The 15,742-nt window shown below is 43.4% G+C and overlaps 1 long non-coding RNA gene across 1 annotated transcript in view; it reads left to right on the top strand.

Moving 5' to 3' along the window:
• LOC123568665 (uncharacterized) overlaps positions 1-11,052 on the top strand; it is a 19,007-nt gene extending 7,955 nt beyond the window's left edge. The window contains exons 4-5 of the long non-coding RNA XR_010581116.2: positions 8,116-8,166; positions 9,910-11,052. This is a non-coding gene — a long non-coding RNA (uncharacterized lncRNA). The remainder of the gene's footprint in view (positions 1-8,115; positions 8,167-9,909) is intronic.
• Positions 11,053-15,742: the final 4,690 nt, after the last annotated feature.

Here is a 15,742-nt window from a genome sequence, read left to right as displayed (position 1 = left end):
TTACAGGGCGGAGTCACCAGCGTTGGTTGTGGAGTATTTAACCCTAGGAGGGGAAGGTGAAGGAGTGAGGACATGTGTGCACTTTTCTATAATCATAACATACTTCAATAAAAACTCAAAAAGAGAAGAGTGAATTGATAACTTCTGGGATTTCACTCAGTTTCAGCAGGCTGTCATTCCAGTCTGTCACTCACCCTAGCTTCCAGTTTCTCTTCTTTTCTTTGTCCCCTCCCTTTGGCGTCTCCCGTCAGTATAAAGGGAGGTGGAATGGGCAGAATGGGTGGGGGCACCACTGTGCCTCGGCTCCCTGCAAGCGACTTTGACCCCAGGCCCAATGGAAAAGGGGGCTGGGCCCCCAGAATTTCAACCAATCTCGGTTTTATCAATAAATGTCGATGACTGTCACTTCTTTATCCCTGGTAGATGGCTCCCAATCTAATCCTTATCTCTGAGCAGAAAAATTGAAACTTTTCTAGGATTGGGGAGTTTGTGAAAATCGTTATGTGGAGAAACACTTTTTATTTTCTGTGAGCAGATATGCTGAACTGAGTATTTCCCAATGACCTTCTTTATTTTGATGCTCACCTTCATGGCAAGCACAGGGTGCTTTGTCCTTGACGAGGGTACTTTCGAGGTGACCTGCATTGTGTGTGGACTTGAGCAGCTCTCCCTGTGAAGCAGTGAGCCAGCTGTCTGAGCTAAAATCTAGGAGCTGGCAATAATAAACAGAGTGTGGGACACGTGTTGATTCTTTATCTTCCCCTTCCACTGGCCCCTGCCAAAAGCTTGTCGCCTGTCTGGTAGAATATGGAAAGTCAAAGGCAGCTCAGCTCCTGCTTGAGGATACCTCAAAGCTGGGCGCTTTAAGCTGGGAGGCAGGTTAGCCACCAGGCAGGTAGGTAGCAAGTCAGGTGTGCGTGTTACTCAGAGGTCAAGATGAAAGATCCAGTCTAAACCCAGACAAACGTAATAGGCAAACTCCGGTCAGCACGATGAACCTAGTGCTGAATATCTACGCAGAGCAGATGGTCCAGAGTCTCGAAGGGTATTTGGGAACCTGCAGGGCACGGTGTATACAGGGAGAGTGGGGCAGGCAGGACCACCGAAGGAAAGGAGGAGCACAGGGGCCTTCACTCTGGAGCAACTTCTACCCAGGCAGACAGGAAGCTACCGGGACAGCAGAGCCCGACCTGAGTCAGGGAGCTGGAGGCGGGGCGAGGGTGGGGTGCAGAGGGCATGGACCTTACGACATGGACAGAGCTGTCCACGACTGCCCGTTGGCTCACAGCTAACTTACCCAAAAAGTACCTGTTGAGCTACTACCTGCAGATGCCTGGCACCATTTGAAGCCTGAGAATATGAACGTGAAACTATTCCACACGTTCTGCCGACAGAACAACCTACAGATGGCACAGGTGTGCAAGAGCAGGTGACCAAGAGTGTGTGGGCTTCGGGGAGAGCTCACGGCGAGCCATGCTGTGCAGCAGTGTCTGCGGGCACAGAGCCACCAGCACGCCAGGTTTGGGACTCTGATGACACTATTCGTGCACTCAACAAATACGGACTGGGCAGCTTGCTCGGTGTGTGCTGTGTAGCTCAGGGTGGACACGGCACCCACTCTGCTGGAGCTCGCATCCTTGCAGGGGCAGCTCCATGTGGACAGGGGAGGGCATTGCACGGACTCCCCAGGAGAAGAGGCGGTACTTGTAGGTAGTGGCCAGGCCGTGGTGCCGGTGGTGCTCTATGGCACTAGAAGAGCTTACACGTATTCCAGAAGCGTTGGAGGTCATTGAACTACTTAGTAAAGAAATGATAACCTAGGTGAGAAATCATGTGCTTCTCGGGGAAGAAAGGAAGCGAAGGACTCCAGGGATGTTCACGCCTTACTACATCCAAACCGGAACAAGTGAGTGGGGAGACCTAGGCTTCTCCCCTCGTCACGCCAGTGCTGCCCACCCTCACTGTAAGTGGATGCACTGAGTTGGGGAGGCTCAGACAGGAGCCTCGGCCTCCTTAGGAACGTCTGGTGTGGCCTGCAGGGCTCCCTTCAGGCAGTGCCAGACCAGGGAGGTATTTCAGCCACGCTGGCGACGCCCCCTCTGCCCTCGTCACTCACTTAAAATAGACAAAGGCCTGGCTTCTTCACCTTAGGTCCAGTGCTAGAAAGAAAGGAATGCGTGAACATCTGCTAAAGGGTAGAATGGCAGTACGGGCAGTGAATTTAAGATAGAAAGCAAAAGGACAAGGCGGCCTCGGGTGGAGGGGCAGAGTGGGGTGGCGGGGTCCTGACGTGGGGAAGAACTGGCCCTGTGGGCCTCAAGGAGCCGGCCAGGGTGAGGCTGCGGAGGGGCAGGCAGCCTAGGCCCAGTGTGTCTGAAGGATGACCCTCCCAGAGGGGTCTGTGGAGGAGGAGGAGAGGTCACTCGGGGTGCAGACAGAGCACGTGACGAGGCCCAAGTCTCCCCGACTGAGGAGAAGAGCCGGGGGTCAGGGCGGACACCGAGGAGGCTGCGCACACAACCCCCCGATGGGCCAGTAGGCAGGGCCCTGCCGCCCGCGACAGCGTAAGCGTGCGTGAGTGCGGGCGTGCGGGGTGAGCATCTCACTAAAGGAAGCCACGGCCGCACCCAGCCTCTGGCTTCCCCGTCCAGCCTCTTTGTGCTTCATGTTTATTGAGCTTAATGCTCGTTTGGTGATAACCTCAGGAAACCCTCTCAAATAATAAACTGTGCATGTATCCAGGTTGCCATCTCATTTTAGAAATACAGTTTTCCTATTTGGGATTAATTGCCTAAATGTCCTTAGAAGGTTAAAAGGGAACTGTCTCTTGAACATTAGTTATTAAATTATGTGTCACCAATTCATTTGCTGCACTGATTTGAGCTTTGTGACATTTCTTATTGATTGTTTGAAAGCAAACTTCCAATTATCAAAGGATCAGATCCTGCCAGCTCAAAATCCCTCTTGGAGTGGCAGAGAGCTGCTGGGAGAGTTTGAAGATCCCAGGTCTTTGTGACCAGGACGTGACTTGAGCGCTGATATGGGCATCAACCAAAGGAAGCGTTTTCTTAAGGAGGACGTTTGAGAAACCCGGAATCTGATTCTCGAAGCCACCACAGTGTGGCCGCCCTGGCAGAAGAGCATCTCGCATGCTTGCACTTTGAAGCCCAGTGCACTGAATGGGGTCTGTTATGTTTAGGCTGGAGATAAAGAACCGCATTTGGCAGACATCCCGGCTCAGATCCTACCTTTTCCAAAGGCAGTATACTGCAGGTTCCCAGAGGTGAAGAAAGAATGACCGAAATAGTAGCTTACGGTTTATCCTTCTTATCTCAAATGTCTGGGGAATAGGAATAATAATATTTACAATTTGTTAAAAATTTTATGGGCAGGCATTGTGTAAGTACTTTACATATTATACATATGAATACCTTTATAGATGTATAAATGTATACATGTAAATATATATCATAAATAACAACTGATACAGATAAAGATATCTACATCTATCTATTTAAATAGATGCATCAATCTCCACTTTTAACCCTTTCACCAATCCTCTGACATAGATATTACAATGGTCCCCATTTTAGAGATTAGGAAAATAAAGCAAAAAAATGTCAATTTGTTCAAAGCACATAGCTAGTAAATGTTGGCAGACCCAGAACTGAATTAAGGTGATCTGAGCCTAGAAATGATGCAACCTAGGCTTGAACTTATGCCTCCGGTTGCAAATGCAGCATTCGAATGCAAGAGTGAGTGTACAAGAGAAGTGTTGAGATGCGGAGGTGTGGCAACCCCACAGGCGTGGTGACCCCACAGGCGCTGAGACCCCACGGGCACGGAGACCCCACCAGGGATGTTTCCTGGCCAGTCCACCTGGTGACAGTCCCACTTAGGTCTGTGGCTCTGGTTTGCTGATGCAGAAGGAGAGGCAGGGTCTCATCTGTGTTTCCTGGTGGTGAGCCTATGGTAGGGCCGACTGACTTATTAAATCACAGTACTCTTGCCTCTGGAATTCCTCTGGAAGGACTTGCCTGAGGCTGTTTTATAGTTTACCTTTTTAAAAACAATTTAAGTATACTCTAAAATAATGGCAAAAATGGAGTATAGTAAGTACACAAACCAGTAACATGGTTGTTTATTATTATCATCAAGTATGTTCTGTGCATAATTGTATTGTGATACTTTTATGGGACTAGCAGTGCAGTGAGTTGGTCTACACCAGCACGTGCACAAACATGTGAGTAGTGCGTTGTTATGGCATGCTAGTGCAATGTTATGACCGCTATGACATCACTAGGCAATAGGAATTTTTCAGCGCCATTTAAATTTCGTGGGACCACCGTCCTATATGTGGTCGGTCATGCAGCACTTACTATGTGTCTTCGTTGAGGCTGTTCCTTTGGCTGATTTTTCTTTTCCCTCCCCCTCTACCTGTTCAAATTATACTAATACTTCAAAGCACAACTCGACTCCAACTGTCCCCATAAGACCTTCTGATCATCTTTTCATCATTCCTTTATTTAAAAAAATACGTATCGAGTGCTTTTTATGTGCCAGATGTTATTCTAGGCTGCATGGCTGGGATGGAATGTAGCCTCAGTGTGTAGCAGACTGTGCCATCTGGGTTTGTGGACATACACTCCATGATGTTTGCATCCAACAAACATATGAAAAAATATTCAACATCACTAATCATCAGGGAAATTTAAATTAAAACCGAGATGAGATACTGTCTTACGCCAGCCAGAATGACCGTTCTTAGAAATTCAAAAAGCAATGAATGTTGGCATGGATGTGGTCAAACGGGAGTGCTTATACACTGCTGGTGGGATTGTAAATCAGTACAACTTCCACGGAAAACAGCATGGACACTTCTCAACCCCGCATCAGTCCACTTCCGGGTATCTACCCACTTCCGGGTACCTACCCAGTCCCACTTCCGGGTATCTACCCACTTCCGGGTACCTACCCAATCCCACTTCCGGGTACCTACCCAATCCCACTTCCGGGTACCTACCCAACCCCACTGCTGGGTATCTACCCAAACCAAAGTCATTATATCAAAAAAGACATCTGCACATGGATATTTATCACAGCACAATTCACAATTGCAAAGATATGGAACCAACCTAAATGCCCATCAACCAATGAGTTTGTTCGTTCAGGCATAAAAAAAGAATGAAATAATGTCAACTTGGATGGAGCTGGAGGCCATTATGCTAAGCGAAGTAACTCAGGAATAGAAAACAAATACCATATATTCTCCTTTGTAAGTGTGAGCCAGGCTATGGGTACACAAAGGCATACAGGGTGGGCTATAATGGACATTGGAGACTCAGAAGGGGAAGGCTGGGAGGGGGATGAGGCATGAAAAACTATCTATTGGGTATAAGGTACACTACTCGGGTGACGGAAACACTAAATCCCAGGCTTTACCGTTACACAATCCATCCATGTAACCAAAAACCACCTGTACCCTTAAAGATACGGAAATAAAACATAATAAAAATTTGATCTTTGTTTCACATGGAAGTTAGGAATTGTTGGATATAGTATTATTATTAATATTTAATTTAGTTATAGTCAAAGCATATTTTATAATACTTTAATTTGAAATGTATTAATACTTATTTCTAGGGTCAGTGTATATGATTTTCCAATGTGCCCTTTAAAACCACATGTACTCCTTAATTGTGGAGTGGAGTGTTCTGAAAAGATCAGTTATGTCACATTGGTTGATAATGTTGTTCAGGTGGACTATTTTTAATTTTATCTGATTGTTCTGTCAATTATTAAAAGGGGGTTGCTAAAATCTCCAGCTATAGTTATGGATTTACTTAGTTTTCTTTTAGATCTGCTCATTTTTCATTTATTTATTTTGAAGTTTTTGAGAAAGGCTAAGGTAAAACCACAGCAATGGTTCTGAGGAAGGTGGTAGAAAGGCAGGCTGCAGAGCTATGACATCACTAGGCAACAGGAATTTTTCAGCGCCATTTAAATTTCATGGGACCACCGTCATATATGTGGTCGGTCATGCAGCACCTGTACCCAGAGGAAGGGCTCTTATCTGGCACCCGTCCTTCTGTATCTCCTGGCCCACGCCACATTTTGTGTATGCATGTGTTCACGTAAATTGAGTATTTGTGCACCTTCTTGCCATATTTGCTTTCATCTATTATTTTCTGCAAACTTTGTGTGATCTAGACCTTTTCAAGGTGCTTATGTTGGGGCTCAGAAACCAATACCCCAAGATACGGTGCTGTGACCTGCTAAACTAAAGAAGCAGACTCAAGATCTCTCTCACCTTCTCCCCACTTTTGTCTCTCAGTCCTCCGTCTCTTCCAAAGTACAAACCTGCTCCCCAAAACGTCCTTATATACCCAGAAACTGGACCCCCAAAGATAAACACAATCCCTTCTATCCCTTCTCTGAAATTTCATTAACCAGAGAAGATTAAAATTCATATCACAGAGGTAGAGTCTAAAAATTGAACATCACACTTAGAGCCCAGATGAAATTTTAATGGTTCAGTTGTCCCAAACCATTGTTTGTTCTCTGCTTCCATTCAGTTCCCAAAGACAATTATTTACTTACCATTGTCTGAAAATGGAGTCCATTCATTCCCCCTAAAAAACATTTACTCCTACACCCCACCTCCCCTTCTCCTATGAAGAAGGGTACATAAGCATCTGGGATGCATCAGATTATTGGGTAATCATTCCCCATGATTTATCCATGTTCTGCACATTAAAATAATTTTATATGCCTTTTTCTCTTATTAATCAGCCTTTTGTCAGCTCATTTTTAGCAAACCCTTAGAGGGTGAAAAGGAAAGCATTCTGTTTTTACCCCTACACCTACTGCAGCCCAGAATGTGTATGTAATAATTGATAAAAATTATAATGTATTTTTAGCAAAAATAATGATTGATGCTGCTGACTTTTCCAGATTTCTGTGATTCAGCAGAGCACCTGCCATTTCTAGAGAGAACACAGCTAGAGAACTGTGAAAAAAATATTTTCAACCAATTGGCTAGGTTTCTATTTATGCCTTTCTGCAAGATGGCCCATGTAAATTGTTTAACAACTCTGAAAGGAAACTGGTCAATGAGGAAGTTTACTTATACATTTTTAATGATGCCCGATACAAATGTCTGTTTTGTTTCTAATGAAATATACCTAATATCTGAGTTAATAATTAAGGATAACTGCATTGACTTAGTATTTTTTCTCTCATTAAAGTTCTTTCGGCTGGGCGTAGTGGCCCACGCCTGTAATCCCAGGACTTTGGGAGGCTGAGGTGGGTGGATCACTTGAGGTCAGGAGTTTGAGACCAGCCTGGCCAACATGGCGAAAACTTGTCTACTAAAAATACAAAAATCAGCTGAGCGTGGTGACAGGTACCTGTAGTCTCAGCTACTTGGGAGGCTGTGGCAGGAGAATTGCTTGAACCCAGGAGGCAGAGACTGTGCCATTGCACTCCAGCCTGGGCAACAGAGCCAGACTCCATCTCAAAAATAAATAAATAAATAAAGTTCTTCAAGGAGTGGATACATCAGTGTCTGGATTTGTTACCCTAAACTTATTACCAGTGGGAATCTCACTATGATTTGATAGCTTGACTTCAGTTTTTGCTGGTATATCCTTTGATCACTGTGATCACTCAAATCATTTCAAGGATCTGGCAAAACAAATGATTCATCTTTACTGCATTTTATTTCCAGGAAAACTTGAGAATTATAAAACCTTGTTTTATAATTCAGGGATGCCTATTCTGCCTGGTCAGGTGTTGTAGAAAAGTGTGAGGAGCTTTTTCCTTTCCACATCCTCCCCTAGGAGACTGGGAATAGCTGTGTGCCTTCTTTCCCATTGTGAGGCTTTGTTCCTTGGATCACCCCTGCTGGGAGGCAGCCCCCTTGATGTACTGGGTCCCTGCCAAGCAGGCTGCTCTGGACTCTTAAAGGAGAGGGGGGCTCCTCTTCACAGTGGGATGTTTGCTGCTGACACTGGGATGGGACTCTCGGGGGCAGGATCCCATTCACCACATGTTCATTCGATCTGAAAATGTCTTACCAGAACTTGTTACTAATTTGCTCTTTCATTTATTCAGTCATATGATTATGCTCCACTGACTCCTGCTTTGCAACTGCAAGGGAAGAGGGTAAGTCACCCCCACTAGATTTTTTTTTTTTTTTTTTTTTTTGCTTCACTCTGCTTGGAGCTGAGTGGGAGGTCAGGTTGACTGTGCAATTTTCCGCATTTGTCTTTCGGAACAGTTAGAAGACCTAGGTTTAGACTAGAAGTAGTAGTTAATTACTGGACCCCACTTAGGCCTTGAGCCTAAAGTGCAGGGTGCAACATCATCTTTATCAAGCTCTGCATTCAATGTTAGTTGGCCACTTCAGTCATTAATACTGTTACTCAGAGCTGAGAAATGATTAGCCAGCCAGAATTTATGCATTTCTGAGTTTCACGCATGATATAACCAAGACTGTCATTCCTCCATTAGCTGGGTAAAACATGGGATGCCCAGTTAAGTAAGAATTTCAGATAGAAAATGACTTTTAAAATATAATTGCATCTCAAATATTTCATGAGACATATATGTGCTAAAATAGTATTTATTGCTTATCTGAAATTAAGTTGAACTGAGAATGCTGTACTTTTATTTGCTAAAGTTGGCAACCCTACACACTTAAGCATGGCGGTGTTAAGCATAAACTTCAGTGACAGATTGCCTGGTTCAAATTCTTGCCGTGACTTACCAGGTCAATGTGGCTCTTAAGTGATTTTACTTTCATTAATTATCCCTCAGTTTCCACAGCTGTAAAAGTTTCATAATAATATTAGCTACCTCAAATGCTTAGTGTGAGGATTATGTAATCAATACACATAAAGTGCTTAGAGCAGTGCCTGGCACTTAATAAAAGGCATTTAAGTGCTAGCTGATAACCATCTGATATTAACCTGTGCTCAGTTTAAATTCCCAAGTCTGAAGTTCATTTGTGTATGAAGCTTTCCACATTGCACAGGTGCCCGCTTCTACCCAAGGGAAAAGTTTTCTACTCGAAGTTCATTTCGTGCACATATGTCTGTGTGTGTGCGCATAAGTGTTCTAAATGCCCTCAGCTCCTCCTCTCCTCTGCTTCCTGGATCGTCACTGGCAAGTTTGAAAAGTTTCACTCGTGTCCTTCCTTAGCGTGCAGGTGGGGCAGCAACCAAGGGGGCAAATTTGGGGGTGAGTTAAAAAGGCCTGAGAATAAGACAGGGAAGCCCCCCGAAGACAGTGGTGGGTACCAAGGCCAGAAGGTGGCTCATCCCAAAATGATGCCGGAGAACCAGGGGCCAAGACATCCCTAGAGAGGTGAGGAGGAACTGCGAGTCTCTGGGGACCCAGGTTACGGGGTGGCGTCAGGATTCTAAGCCCAAGGCTGTGGTCCCAGAGACAAAAGAACCACAAATTAAAATTCAAATGTGGGCAAGTCGGGCTTGGGGTGCTGGGAACTTGAGTCAGGGCTGGGACAAAGAGTCCAGGCTATGCCGGACAAAGTGCCTTCTAAACTGTCACTCAGAGTCTCATGAAAATGTCGACCAGGGAACAGAGCAACAGCAGCTCCTCTGGGTAAAATCACTCACATACATTTCAATCCGCCTTTTACACCATCATCCTGCCTGTCTTTCTCCATCCAGTTTATAGGGCAGTCAAGAAAATCACGCCCAAAGTCCCTAATGAAATAAGGTCTGCACCTAACCCGGGCCCCCTGGGTCTCCAGAAACCCCATCACGCTGCATGAAAACTCCCAGAGCCATGAGACCTCACAGCCGTGTGGACAAGAACAAGTAAAGCTTAGGTTGTTTCTCTTTCTCCTCCCATCCCCACCCTCATGTTCTCCTCTGTTTTCAGCCATGAAACACGTGCTCGGTTTCTGAACAAACCACTCCAGAACGTGGCACTTCGGCACAGGAAAGATTTTCAGCAGAAGGAATTTGAGAAGCGGCAGGTGCAGGAAAGACTCCTCACCTTTCACTGAAGCAGGTCCTAGGACGCTTCTGCGAGAGATGCCCTCCCAGTGCCCAGAAGAAAAGAGCACGCTTATCTCGCGGGCACAGGGCTGCCGGAGGAATGTGGCCTTGCGGGGTGTCCCGGGTGAGCACCCTCTGCTCACGCTCCTCTGCCTGTCAGATTTTTCCACGACATTTTACTCACCAGCAAACTACCATAAAAACACGGATTCAACCACTTTTCAGTGTTTCTTTATGAACCTTTACGAAGGTTCCTGTGTCACGTCAAACTCACATTCAATCCACTGGCGTGCTTTTCTTTTGTGAATCTGTCTTTTGTTACAGAGGCCCCAGCCAGTGAAACTGAGGTGGGTAGAAGGGAAAGACTTTTCCTCCAGGACACCACCCAGAGCCCTTCACCCAGGCGGGGCTGCAGAGCCTCTCACAGCCCGGAAGACCAAAGGCTCTGTGCCCGCCTCAGCCTCCGCCTGCCTCCCTGGGCAGTCCGCATCCTTCCTCAGCAGGCTGAGCCTGGGCAGTAGCTCCAGCTGACCCTGAGAGAGGGGCAGGTGCCACGGGGGCAGGTCAGGCACGGGGAGCCTCGGCGAAGGGAGGGCTTCTCACATGCGCCCAGAGACTGCCTTTCATCCTCTTCCCAGCTCTGTCAGTTCCAAAGGCAGGGCTGGTGCTCGGCGTGGCAAGTGTTGTTTCGTACCTTTTAGTATTTAGTGTTAGCATTTTGCAGGAGGGGTATTGTTTCGTAGCTGAAAAATGAAAGACTTAAAGGAATGTAATGCATCACCCAACAATATCATGCATTTTACTCCACACCAACAAAGGAAAGTAGAAATTGAGGACAATCACCTAAGTAATTAGTGCTTAAAACTCTCTTTTGCCTCAGTTTATCTGGATATTTTCAGTCAATTCCCTGGCTAATTGCTTGCATTTTTCATTCACTGGATCAGTGAAGACCCTGTGAACTTGGGCAACTATTTTCAGAACTGGTTTAGCCAATGTTTGTTTATATCATATTATCCTTATTGTATCACCATACTAATTATTATAGATAATAATTATAGATTATTATCTATATATCTATATAATATACGTATGTTTATTGATTATATTTATAACTATATTTATTGATTATAATGTATTATCTATATTTATATAGATAATAATATATATTATTTATATATCTATATAATATATGTATATTATAGATATTATTTATATCTATATAATATATGTATATTATATAGATATATAAATAATATATAAATATAATATAGATTATATATAAATAATATATTATTATCTATATAAATATAGATAATACATTATAATCAATAAATATAGTTGTTAATTTTACATCAATATCCTCATTAATGCTGTCATTATTACTCATTAGTTGCGTGTTTTAAGTGTTTGAAAGGAAAAAAAAGGAAACAAGAACTTGACCAATTGTTTCATTTGAAGCTAATAAAATAATAAGCTGTACTGAACGTGTCTTCTAAATTCTGCCAGTCTTGTTACAAACAATCCCATACTCCTGTTTAAATTGGCCTGGACCACTGGCACCCCAAGGTAAGTGCAGCTGACACTCTGGAATCTGAAGCTGGGCACGGCTCCTGCACTTGGGCAGGACTGAACCCAGGGAGGGAGTTCCAGTGTCCTGTGCAGGCCTGGAGCTGCCAGCACGACCTTTGAACTAAGGCTCCTTAGAACACGGTTTTGTCAGAAAAGCATGAAATAAATATATTTATAAATTACAAACTTACTTAAAGCTCATCAAATCTTAAGGAAGAACTGGCAAATGATGATTGGGAATTTAGAGTTAAAAATACCCTATGAACAGCATCTGCAATGACTTAAATCATAGAAAAAAATAATAAAATGTATAGAAAACCTGTATACCAAAAAATGCAAAGTGTTGACAAATTGAAGACTAGATTGAACTGTGAAGTCAATGCAATCCCAGTGATGCCCTACTAGGGATTCCTTTTATAAAACTTAACAAGTTAATTCTAACATTTGTATGGAAATGTAAAAACCTAGAACGGTTGAAAAAAGTTTGAAAAAGAAGAACAGTGTGGGAGGACTCATATTAACTGGTTTCAAGATCTACTCTAAAGCTACAAGGATCAAGGTGGAAAAGTGTTGGTGAAAGAAGAGACAGAGCTAAATAGAAGAGAAAGTCTGCAAACAGAACTACATACATTGGGCCAACTGATTTTTGAAAAAGGTATCAAGACCCTTCAATATGAAAAGAATAAACTTCTTACCAAATAGTGCTAGACCAGCTGGGTAGTCATCCTAGATACCAATATGGTGGGAAAATCTCAACTTCACTTCACAACATACACAAAAGTTAATCCAAGATTCATTATTAGAAACATGAAATCTAAAACTATAAAACTTTTCAAAGAAGATATAAAAGAAAAGCATTGCACCTCAGGGTAATAACAGTGTCCTAGCTAGGGCATAAAAGGCAGAAACCATAAAGAAATTAATAAATTAAACTTCCTCAAAACTTAAAAACTAGTAGTATTAGCAAGACACTTAGGAGAAAGAAAAGACAATTCACAGACTGGGAGAAAATACGTGCAATACGTGTATCTGAAATAGGACTTATATCTAGAATAAGGAATTAACTTTTGTAGGTGAACTATTTGAATAGCCCTTCACAAGAAAAGGCTTACAAATAGTAATAACATAAAATGATGTTCAGCATTATTTGTAACCAGAGGAACTCATATCAGTGCTATGATGATATACCACCACACAGCCACTAGCATGGCTGTAACCCAAAGCCTGACCTAACAGACATCTGTGAAGAGGTGAGGCAGCTGGAACCCGGCCATTGCTGATGGTGCTGTAAAATGGAGCACGACTTTGGAGAACCGTTCCACAGTGTTTTAAACATGCATACATAATATTATTACATAATTCTATTCTCAGGTCTTCGCCTATGAGAATAAGATATTTCCACCCAGACACTTGAGGCCCAGCGTTCAGAACATCTTTATTGTAACACTGCATGAAAACATGAACACATTTTGGTACATCCAGAGGGAGTAATATTCAGCAATGAAAAGGGATGAGCCAATGATACCTGCCCCCACATGGACAAATCCCAGAATCATCATGTTGCATGAAAAGAGTGATTCGCAAATGGTCACGGCTCCATTTCTCTAACCCAGGCTGGCAGGAAGGAAATCTAGTCTCCATGGGGTTGGGATGGTGGCACCTGGCACTGAGGCAGAACAGGGAACTCTGGGGTAATGAAAATATTTTTTCTATGGACCGTGAGTGTGGTTACACAGATGTACACATTGGCAAAGCCCATCAAACCATACAATTTAAGTGGGTGCATTGGCCGGATGCAGTGGTCCATGCCTGTAATCCCAGCACTTTGGGATGCCAAGGCTGATGGATCACGAGGTCCGGAGTTTGAGACCAGCCTAACCAATATGGTGAAACCCCATATCTACTAAAAATACAAAAATTAGCTGGACATGGTGGCACTCACTGTAGTCCCAGCTACTCAGGAGGTTGAGGCAGGAGATTCACTTGAACCCAGGAGGTGGAGGTTGCAGTGAGCTGAGATTGTGCCACTGCACTCCAGCCTGGGCAACAGAGCAAGACTCTGTTTCAATAATAATAATAATAATAGGGTGCATTATATTTTAAAATTAATTATCCTTCAACAAAACTGATTTTAAGACCTAAGGAAGAATCTAAAGTTTACTGCTGTCTACATGACAACAGGTACTGTAAAAAATTTATATAGCAAATGATCACAGACAGAGGAAGTCTGAAGTAGCAAAATATATTTACTAAGGTATTAAAGTTCAGGCTAGTGGTTGTGAATTTATAATATACTTATTTCCATTTTTATGGTGTTTATATTAAAATAGCTTCACAAGAGAAATTTATTCTGTAAAGCTGCAGGGTTGCAGAACATGGTTTGAAAGCCCTCGACTAATTAATTCAGCCCTTGGCTCCTCCTCCAGCTCACCTTGCTAATTTTTCTCTCTCCATTCAAACATCAGATTGCATTTCTGGGTCTGTTAAAATTGCTTTGCTACTGAATACTTAGTGGGATGCAAAACACGTGACTTGCTCATTATGGCTCACCGTGTGCCTTTAATTTTTCCTCGTCGTGCCTTCCTAAGTGTTGCATTGCTGTGTTTTGCAAAACTGAGCGGGGAAAATGCATACTGCAACTCTCCGAGAAAAATGTATGTGATGTCTGCTGCTTGCTTATCTCAGTTGCTATTGAGATTCTTGTCCTTAGATGGTGAGTTGCAATTCTTAATATCATCATCAACTCCAAAGGAGATCTGAGAAGCTTGGTTCCTGAGTCCAGAAAGTCTCTTGGTTAGGAGAGATGGTTGGCAGCAGAGACTCTTGCTTTTCCTTGGAACTGCTGCTCAAAGCAGGTTGGCCTGAAGGACTTTAGAATACGTGGATGGGGGAAGAGGCTGCCAAGATGCTCTTAAAACAGCTATTAGTATGCACCCCAGCACTGCAGTCCTTCATGCCACCTAGGGCACTGAGCCTGCCTCGTGTCCTACCTCTGTCTCCTGCTCTCCTCCAAGGGTCAGCTACGGAGGGAGAATCTCCCCATGGACGTGGCTGGACCTCCTAGGCCTGCTCTTCTCTCCTGTGAGCCACATATCCCGAGAATTTCTCACTAACTGTTGCTCCTCATCCTACTCTTGTTTTAGGGGATGCTGCACTCCATTTAATGTTATTACTCTAGCTTAGATCCCTGAAACCTGGCTGGAATATTTAAACAGTACTTTACGAACAGAGTGAGCAAAAGAAAAACAAGCACTGTGAATTATGTGACCTGCAAGCTAGTCTTTCCCCATGTCTCCTCCTGAAACATCTCTCTGCATAGTTGTTGATTCTTTGGAATTTTCTACGTAGCCAATCATGTCATCTGGGAACAAACGCAGTTTCGTTTCTTCCTTCCCGATCTGTATGCCCTTTACTGCCTCTTCTGTCTTATTGCATTAGGTAAGACTCACTGCACAATGTTGAATTAAGTCACGAGAGGAGACATCCTTGTCTCGTTCCCGATCATAGGTGTAAAGCGCTTGGATTCTCACCAGCAAGTATAGCGTTAGCTTAGATTTTTATAAAACGTTCCATAAATCAGAAATATTTTTGTAAAATATTCCACTTTCCTCCATTCCTAGTTTGCTGAGAGTTTGTATCGTGAATAAGTGTGCTGGATTTTGTCAAACACTTTTTCTGCATCTGTTGTTATGATTGTGTGATGTTTCTTCTTTTGCTGTTGATACAGGGATTACATTGATTGATCTTCAAAGGTTGAACCAGACTTGCATGCCTCTCACGAATCCCATTTGATCCTAGTGCATAATTTTTAATACATTGTTGGATTCGATTTGCCAATATTTTGTTAAGGATTTTGCATGTATGTGTATGAGAGATATTGGTATAGCTGTCATTCCTAATAATGTGTTTGTCTGGCTTTGATATTTGGAAAATGTTGGTCTCGTAGAATGAGTTAGAAAGTATTCTCTCTGCTTCTATTTCTGGACAACATTGTAGAGAACTAGAACAATTTCTTCCTTACATGATTGCAGAATTCACTAGGAAAATTGTCTGGCTCTGTTGCTTTCTGTTTGGGAAAGATATTAACTATTGACTCAGTTTATTTAATAGATACAGGCCTATTCCGATTATCAGTTTTCCTTTGG

The sequence above is a fragment of the Macaca fascicularis genome, chromosome 14, assembly GCF_037993035.2.
Source record: "Macaca fascicularis isolate 582-1 chromosome 14, T2T-MFA8v1.1".
Lineage (NCBI taxonomy): Eukaryota > Metazoa > Chordata > Mammalia > Primates > Cercopithecidae > Macaca > Macaca fascicularis.
Note: the sequence above shows the minus strand (reverse complement) of the source record. Positions and strands in the feature narration are given on the sequence as shown.